Source organism: Phoca vitulina, unplaced genomic scaffold (assembly GCF_004348235.1).
Source record: "Phoca vitulina isolate PV1807 unplaced genomic scaffold, GSC_HSeal_1.0 scaffold3, whole genome shotgun sequence".
NCBI lineage: Eukaryota > Metazoa > Chordata > Mammalia > Carnivora > Phocidae > Phoca > Phoca vitulina.
This window is the reverse complement of record NW_022589706.1, coordinates 87,251,453-87,258,696: the sequence shown is the minus strand read 5'-3', so window position 1 is coordinate 87,258,696 and position 7,244 is coordinate 87,251,453.

Genomic DNA, 7,244 nt, shown 5'->3' with positions numbered 1-7,244 from the left:
AGCTATTCAGGCCACCTCGTGCTGAAAGCAATCCTCTGGGAGTACCACCACGGGAGTTCAGCTTGCTCATGAGACACCTACCACCCGAGAGAGATGATGATCCTGTCCAGTGGCAAACCAGCCTGATGGGATTTGATTATGAGACTCCCCAGAGACTCTTGGCCTCTCTGAGGTCCAGCCCACACATTTGCCTTTGGCTCTGGTCTAGTCAGTCATAGTCATGGTAGCAAGGTAGGTTCTTGACATGCATGGCAAAGACCATATCAACTTTACAGGAGGGGCAAAAAAATGCTTTTAGAAAGATTTAGCAGGCTCTTGGGGCATCTGGGTGACTCAGCTGGTTAAGCCTCTGACTCCTGACTTGGCTCAGTTCATGATCTGAGTTAGGGTTGTGAGATAGAGCCCCACCTCGGGCTCTCCGCTCAGTAGGGAGTCTGCTTGAGATTCTCTCCATCTCCCTCAGCCCCTCTCCCTGCTCCTGTTCTCTCTCAAATAAATAAATAAACCTTTTAAAAAAAGAGAAATATTTAGCAGGCTCATAGGAATTCATGGACCACCTCCTTTGTATTCCACCTCTTGCCTGTCATGAACACTTCTAGGAAATCTTTTTTTAAGATTTATTTATTTATTTTAGAGATTGAAAGCACGAGTGGGAGGGGCAGAGGGAGAAGGAGAGAGAATTTCAAGCAGACTCCAGGCTGAGTGTGGAGCCTAATGCGGGCCCAAGCCCAGGCTCTGAGGTCATGACCTGAGCTGAAATCAATAGTTGGTCACTCAATCGACTGTGCCACCCAGGTGCCTCAACACTTCTAGGAATTTGTCCTAAGTGCACACATATAATAATAAAAAATTAGAAAACCAAACGTCAAGCAATAATGCGTTGATTAATAACTTATAGCAGGGGGCACCTGGCTGGCTTGTCAGTAGAGCATGTGATTCTTGATCTCAGGGCTTTAACTTTAAGCCCCATGTTAAATAAAATAAATCTTATAAGCTATAGTAGATAACATAATGGTGTACCAAGTAGCTATTAAAAATAATGATGCTGGGGCACCTGGGTGGCTCAGATGGTTAAGCGTCTGCCTTTGGCTCAGGTCATGATCCCAGGGTCCTGGGATCGAGCCCTACATCGGGCTCCCTGATCCTCGGGTAGCTGGCTTCTCCCTTTCCCACTCCCCCTGCTTGTGTTCCTTCTCTCACTGTGTCTCTCTCTGTCAAATAAATAAAGTCTTTAAAAAAAAAAAAATGATGCTATTATTAAAAGATTCACAACTGACCAACGACTACCATATGCCAAGCATGTGCTAGATAGTACATAATACTAGTATCTACATATTATAGATTAAACACCTGCCTTGGAGGGGCACCGGGCTGGCTCAGTCAGAAGAGCATGCAACTCTTGATCTTGGGGTTATAAGTCTGAGGTCCCTGTTGGGTGTAGACATTACTTAAAAATAAAAATCTTAGAAAAAAATAAAAATAAAAAAATAAAAAAAACCCCAAAGCCTGACTCAGACAAGACAGTATCTATTGATAGAAAAATCTTTACAGTATACTATTCAGTAAACATGGGAAGTTATGACACAGTGTAATAACACAGATAATTTTTTTTTTTTTAAAGATTTTATTTGAGAGAGAGAGACACAGCGAGAGAGGGAACACAAGCAGGGGGAGTGGGAGCGGGAGAAGCAGGCTTCCTACAGAGCAGGGAGCCCGATGCCGGGCTCGATCCCAGGACCCTGGGATCCTGACCTGAGCCTAAGGCAGACGCTTAACGACTAAGCCACCCAGGTACCCCAACACATATAAAATTTTGGTGACTTCTTTTTCCTTTTTGTTCTCATGTATTTTCTATTTTTTTCCTTAGTGAATTTGTGTTATTTATGTAACTCAAATATAATAATAGGGGAAGAATTTTTTTTTAGAAAAACTTATTTAAGTAGGTCCAACACGGGGCTCAAACCCATGACCCTGAGATCAAAACCCGAGCTGAGACTAAAAGTCAGATACCCAACTGAGACATTCAGGTGCTCCCCCAATTTTTAAGTAGGCTCCACACCCAACCTGGGGGCTTTAACTCACAACCCCAGTGTAAGGCCTGGCTAGCTCATTCAGTAGAGCATGTGACTGTTGATCTCCAGGTTGTGAGTTCGAGCCCCATGTAGGGTGTAGAGATTACTTAAATAAATTTTAATTTTAAAAATATACAAATTTAAAGCTATTGTGGGTGCCTGACTGGCTTTTTGGCTTTTTTTTTTTCTTTTTAAATCTAGTGACAGGGCAAGTAGAGTTGGTTTCCTTAGTAATAGCAGCTAAAGCTCCCAAACATTCTTTTCTTTTCGTTTTTTCCATTACTTTCTTTTAAAACTGTTTGGATTTCCTGAGTAATAGATATGCATACTAATTATCAGTCTGATTTTATTCTAGGGAGCTTGAAAATCATGACTGTGAAAATGGCCTGATTCAAAGTTTAAACCAACAATTTTAACAGTTTAAATCAACAATTTTAAGTGGGTCACCACTTACTCCTAAAATTTTCAGGCCATTTTCAACACTGTAATTTAAGTTCAAGGGCCAATGTCTTATTGCAGAGTTGTCAACAAGGGTTTTCAAATTAAATGTGAGGATTGTATTTGAAGGATTCAACTTTCTACTCATATTTTAAAAACTGAATAAAATTCATGTTTATTAAAATATGCAAACAGGGGTGCCTGGGTGGCTCAGCTGGTTAACAGGCTAACTCTTGGTTTCAGCTGGGGTCATGATCTCAGGGTCCCAGGATGGGGCCCCGGAGCTGGGGCTCTGTGCTCAGCGCAGAGTCTGTTTGCCTTCTCCCTCTGCTCTGCCCAACCCCCCTCCCCCCCACCCCCCACCACTGATCGCAGGCACTCTCAAACAAAGTATTTTTTTTTAAAGATTTTATTTATTTATTTGACAGAGAGAGACACAGCGAGAGAGGGAACACAAGCAGGGGGAGTGGGAGAGGGAGAAGCAGGCTCCCGGCTGAGCAGGGAGCCCGATGCGGGGCTCGATCCCAGGACCCTGAGATCATGACCTGAGCCGAAGGCAGACGCTCAACCGACTGCACCACCCAGGTGCCCTCCACCAACATTTTTATCTGATCAGTCACCAGGGATTGCCAGCTCTTCCTGTGACCCAGGCCCTGCATTTATCGCATCTTTTTAATTTTCACTGAACTCCATTTCTTCATGACTGAAGTATTCTAGTCATTTTTAACCTTGATTCACTGATACCTGTTTCCTCCTTCTTCCCTTCCAATAGCTGGCATATTTGATGCTGGTTTTTTTTTTTAATTTTTTTTTTTTCCCCTAGACTGATACTTTCTGTTATCTTTCCCTTGTTTAAAATCTACAGTTGCTACAGAGCAAATCCCTGAACCTGACATTCAAAAAATTTCTATAGACAGATCCTTATCGACCTATCCCATTCTTTATCTCGTCCCATTTTCTTTTTACTAAGTTTCTTCAACTGCTGAGATTTTTTGCTGTGTCCCAAACACACCAGGCCAGTTCCTCCTTTAGTATTTTTACACATGTTGTCTTAACTCTCCTGATATAAAAGAATTAGCAGGTTAGATGGTAACAAAGGTCAGCTAACAACCTTTGTCCTTTTTAAGAATGAATCCTAAACCTGTAGTCCTAGTGTGAACATCAGGGTATCTACTTATTATAATTGGTTGATGCAAGAATGCACCCGATTCAAGCTTGGTCATCAGAGACTGTCTCCCCAGGGAAATGGGAATTTTAAACTGAGAGTCCATGAGCCTGAAGAACACAGTTGCTGAATCAACTGAATAGTAATCCAAAGTAGCCTCTCTAAAAACTCCTGTCAGGAAATCCACAGCTGCCTGGCCTCCTGGACTTCATGAGGCTTATTACTCATCTACTTACTCAGATTCCACAAGTCTCCCCCATATTTACAATAATTTTTTCTTTTGCTTAATCTAGTGGAGTTAGTTTCTATTTCTTGCAACCAAAGAATAGAAAATAATAGAGGCAAGGGTCCTGACCGGCTCAGTTAGTAGAGCATGCGACTCTTGATCTCAGGGTCATGAGTTCAAGCCCCATACTGGGTGTAGAGCCTTCTTAAAAAGAAAAAAAAAAGTAAATAATTCAATTTCTCACATGCTCTTGAACACTTACTCTTTTTTCTGTTTATTTTTCCTGTCTTGCATACTTATTCTGTAAATATGTTGCAGGATAGGTCAGTATGGGATCCAACCCATACTGACCTATCCTTACTCTGACAGATGAAGAGAAGTGAATCGACAATCACCGAGTGTTTACTCCCTGAACTGGGCAAGTTACAGCACATCACAAAAACTCTGTAGTGATTTTTGAGTCCTACTGGGCTAAGTACATGCAGGAACAGGGATACCTATCAACAAATGACTTGGAACTAACTGGGATAGTGGCCTTCTCAGATAATATGACTGGAGACAAATGCGTGCCCCTCTCACTTGGTACTGCGTAAGCACCTAGAATGCAGATTCAACTCTAAGGAAAAGGGATAGAACCCTAAATTGACTGAGATTAAGAGTTTTGTGGGATATGAGGCCTGAAATAGAGATTAAGTTGAATTTTAAGAAAATAAAAGTTAAAAGATATTATTATTATTTTAAGATATACCTTACTTTATGCCAGGGACACCCGGGTGGCTCAGTTGGTTAAGCATCTGCCTTCAGCTCAGGTCATGATCTCAGGGTCCTGGGATCGAGCCCCGCATCGGGCTCTCTGCTCCCTGCTTCATCTTCTCCCTCTGCCTGCCGCTCCCCCGCCCCTGCTTGTGCTCTCTTACAAATAAATAAATAAAAACTTTAAAAATAAACTCTATGCCCAACGTGGGCTTCACCTCATGACCCCAAGATCAAGAGTCACATGTTCTACAGACAAAGCCAGCCAGGTGCCCCCAAAACACAAGTTTTTTTTTTAAGATTTATTTATTTTAGAGAGTGTGTGTGCCTGCATGGGAAGTAGGGGCTGAGGGAGAGGAGAGAATCTCAAGCACACTCTCTGAGGAGCATGGAGCGCAACACAGGGTTCCATCTCATGACCCTGATCATGACCTGAGCTGAAATCAAGAGCCAGACGCTCAACCGAGCCACCCAGGCGCCCCAAGACACTTTTAAGACTAAGCCCTGGTTAGGCAAGATAAGGCAATTCTAGAACCTTTCAGTAGCTACTTAGAATATAGTTATGATTATAGCTCTATGTATTGCTACAGAAGTTTCTCCTATAATCGTTGCAAAATCTCAGGGTGACAGACCACATTTAGAAAACCCTGTTCTAATTCCTGTCCCTGAAGCCCTTACTTCATTGATGATCTGTCTGTAATACAAATCCTGCATCCAGGTTTGGATCACCTCAGACCTGGACTACTGTGATAATTTACATGAAGTTAGTTTTTTGTTTTGTTTTGTCATGTATGGTGTGCAGACTGTGTACTACGCAACTCCAAGAACACCTTCACAGTGTTGTCTATGCAAATGCTACCAGTGGTGCATGACTTGTGTGCCTATATGAACTACAACCTTGTTTGTGATATCTTTAAATAAGTCAATAGACACGTGGGGAATAACTAAAAGTGACAGTGTGGACTCTTTCCTAGTGTGACTCTTTCCTAGTTTTTTTTCCTAATTGCTCATTATAAACTTCCCAAGGTATTTAAAAAATAAAATGTGTGATTTATTTTTTAAAGAAAGGTATTACTTTAATTAATGTTGTATTGGCTGCAAACAAACTCACTCATGCTAACTCAAGAAGATTCCTATTTATATGTCAATCTTCTAGACATCAGAGAATAAGAAATGAAGGCAGGACTCATAGGCCCCAGACTGGGAAATAATTTTCTGTTAAATGCAGATTAAAAGACATGGCTCTGTAAAAATATAAAATATTTACATAACAACTGTATTATAGGGGTGCCTGGGTGGCTCAGTCATTAGGCTTCTGCCTTCAGCTCAGGTCATGATCCCAGGGTCCCGGAATCAAGTCCCACATCAGGCTCCCTGCTCCACAGGCAGTCTGCTTCTCCCTCTGCCCCTCCCCCTTCTTGTACTCTTTGGCTGTCTCTTACAAATAAATAAATAAAATCTTTAAAAACAAACAAAAAACAGCAACTGTTTTATAAACTAAGTTGAAAGGCAAGTGGTTGAATTGGAGAAAATATTTACAAGGATATGTTAACTTAAAAAGTTCTGCAGATCAGTCATTAAGAAAAAATTATGCATTCTATAAAATCTAAGAAAAGCACTTTGCTGAGGATATATATATAGATAGATAGATATTAAAGAAGCATGCGTAAAGTACTCAATCTCAGAGTAATCAGATAAATGCATATGAAGGCAGCAATGAGATACATTTTCACCTCTCAGAACAGCAAAAATGAAAAAAGACTAAAAAAAAAAAAAAGAAAGAAAAAGACTGATTAGAACCTGTATTTTTCTTTTTAAAGTAAACTCTACGCTCAACATGGGGCTCCAACTCACAACCCTGAGATCAAGAGTCGCATGCCCTGGGGTGCCTGGGTGGCTCAGTCCTTAAGTGTCTGCCTTCGGCTCAGGTCATGATCCCAGTGTCCTGGGATGGAGTCCCACGTCAGGCTCCCTGCTCAGCAGGGAGTGCTTCTCCCTTTCCCCTAGAGCTCCTCCCCCTGCTCATGCCCTCTGTCAAATAAAAAAAATAAGACTTTAGTACAAAAAAAGGAAAATGTAGGGACGCCTGGGTGGCTCAGTCGTTGAGAGTCTGCCTTCGGCTCAGGTCATGATCCTGGAGTTCTGGGATCGAGCCCCGCATCGGGCTCCCTGCTCCTCGGGAAGCCTGTTTCTCCCACTCTCCCTGCTTGCGTTCCTGCTCTGTCTCTGTCAAATAAATAAAATCTTTAAAAAAAAAAAGGAAAATGTAATTGTTGGTAATGAAAAGTTACATACTTTTGGACTATTTCAGACACACTATATAAACTTTTGGGGCGCCTGGATGGCTCAGTTCGTTAAGTGTCAGCCTTCAGCTGGGGTAGTGATCCCAGGTTCCAGGGATCGAGCCCCACACTAGGCAACCTTTTTTTTTTTTTTAAATTTTAAGTAGGCTCCATGCCCAATGTGGAGCTTGAACTCATGACTCTGAGATTAAGAGTCATGTGCTCTACCAACTGAGCCAGCCAGGTGCCCCTAAAAGATATCTTTGCCCCAACAATTCCTATTCCAGAAATCTATCCTGCAGATATAT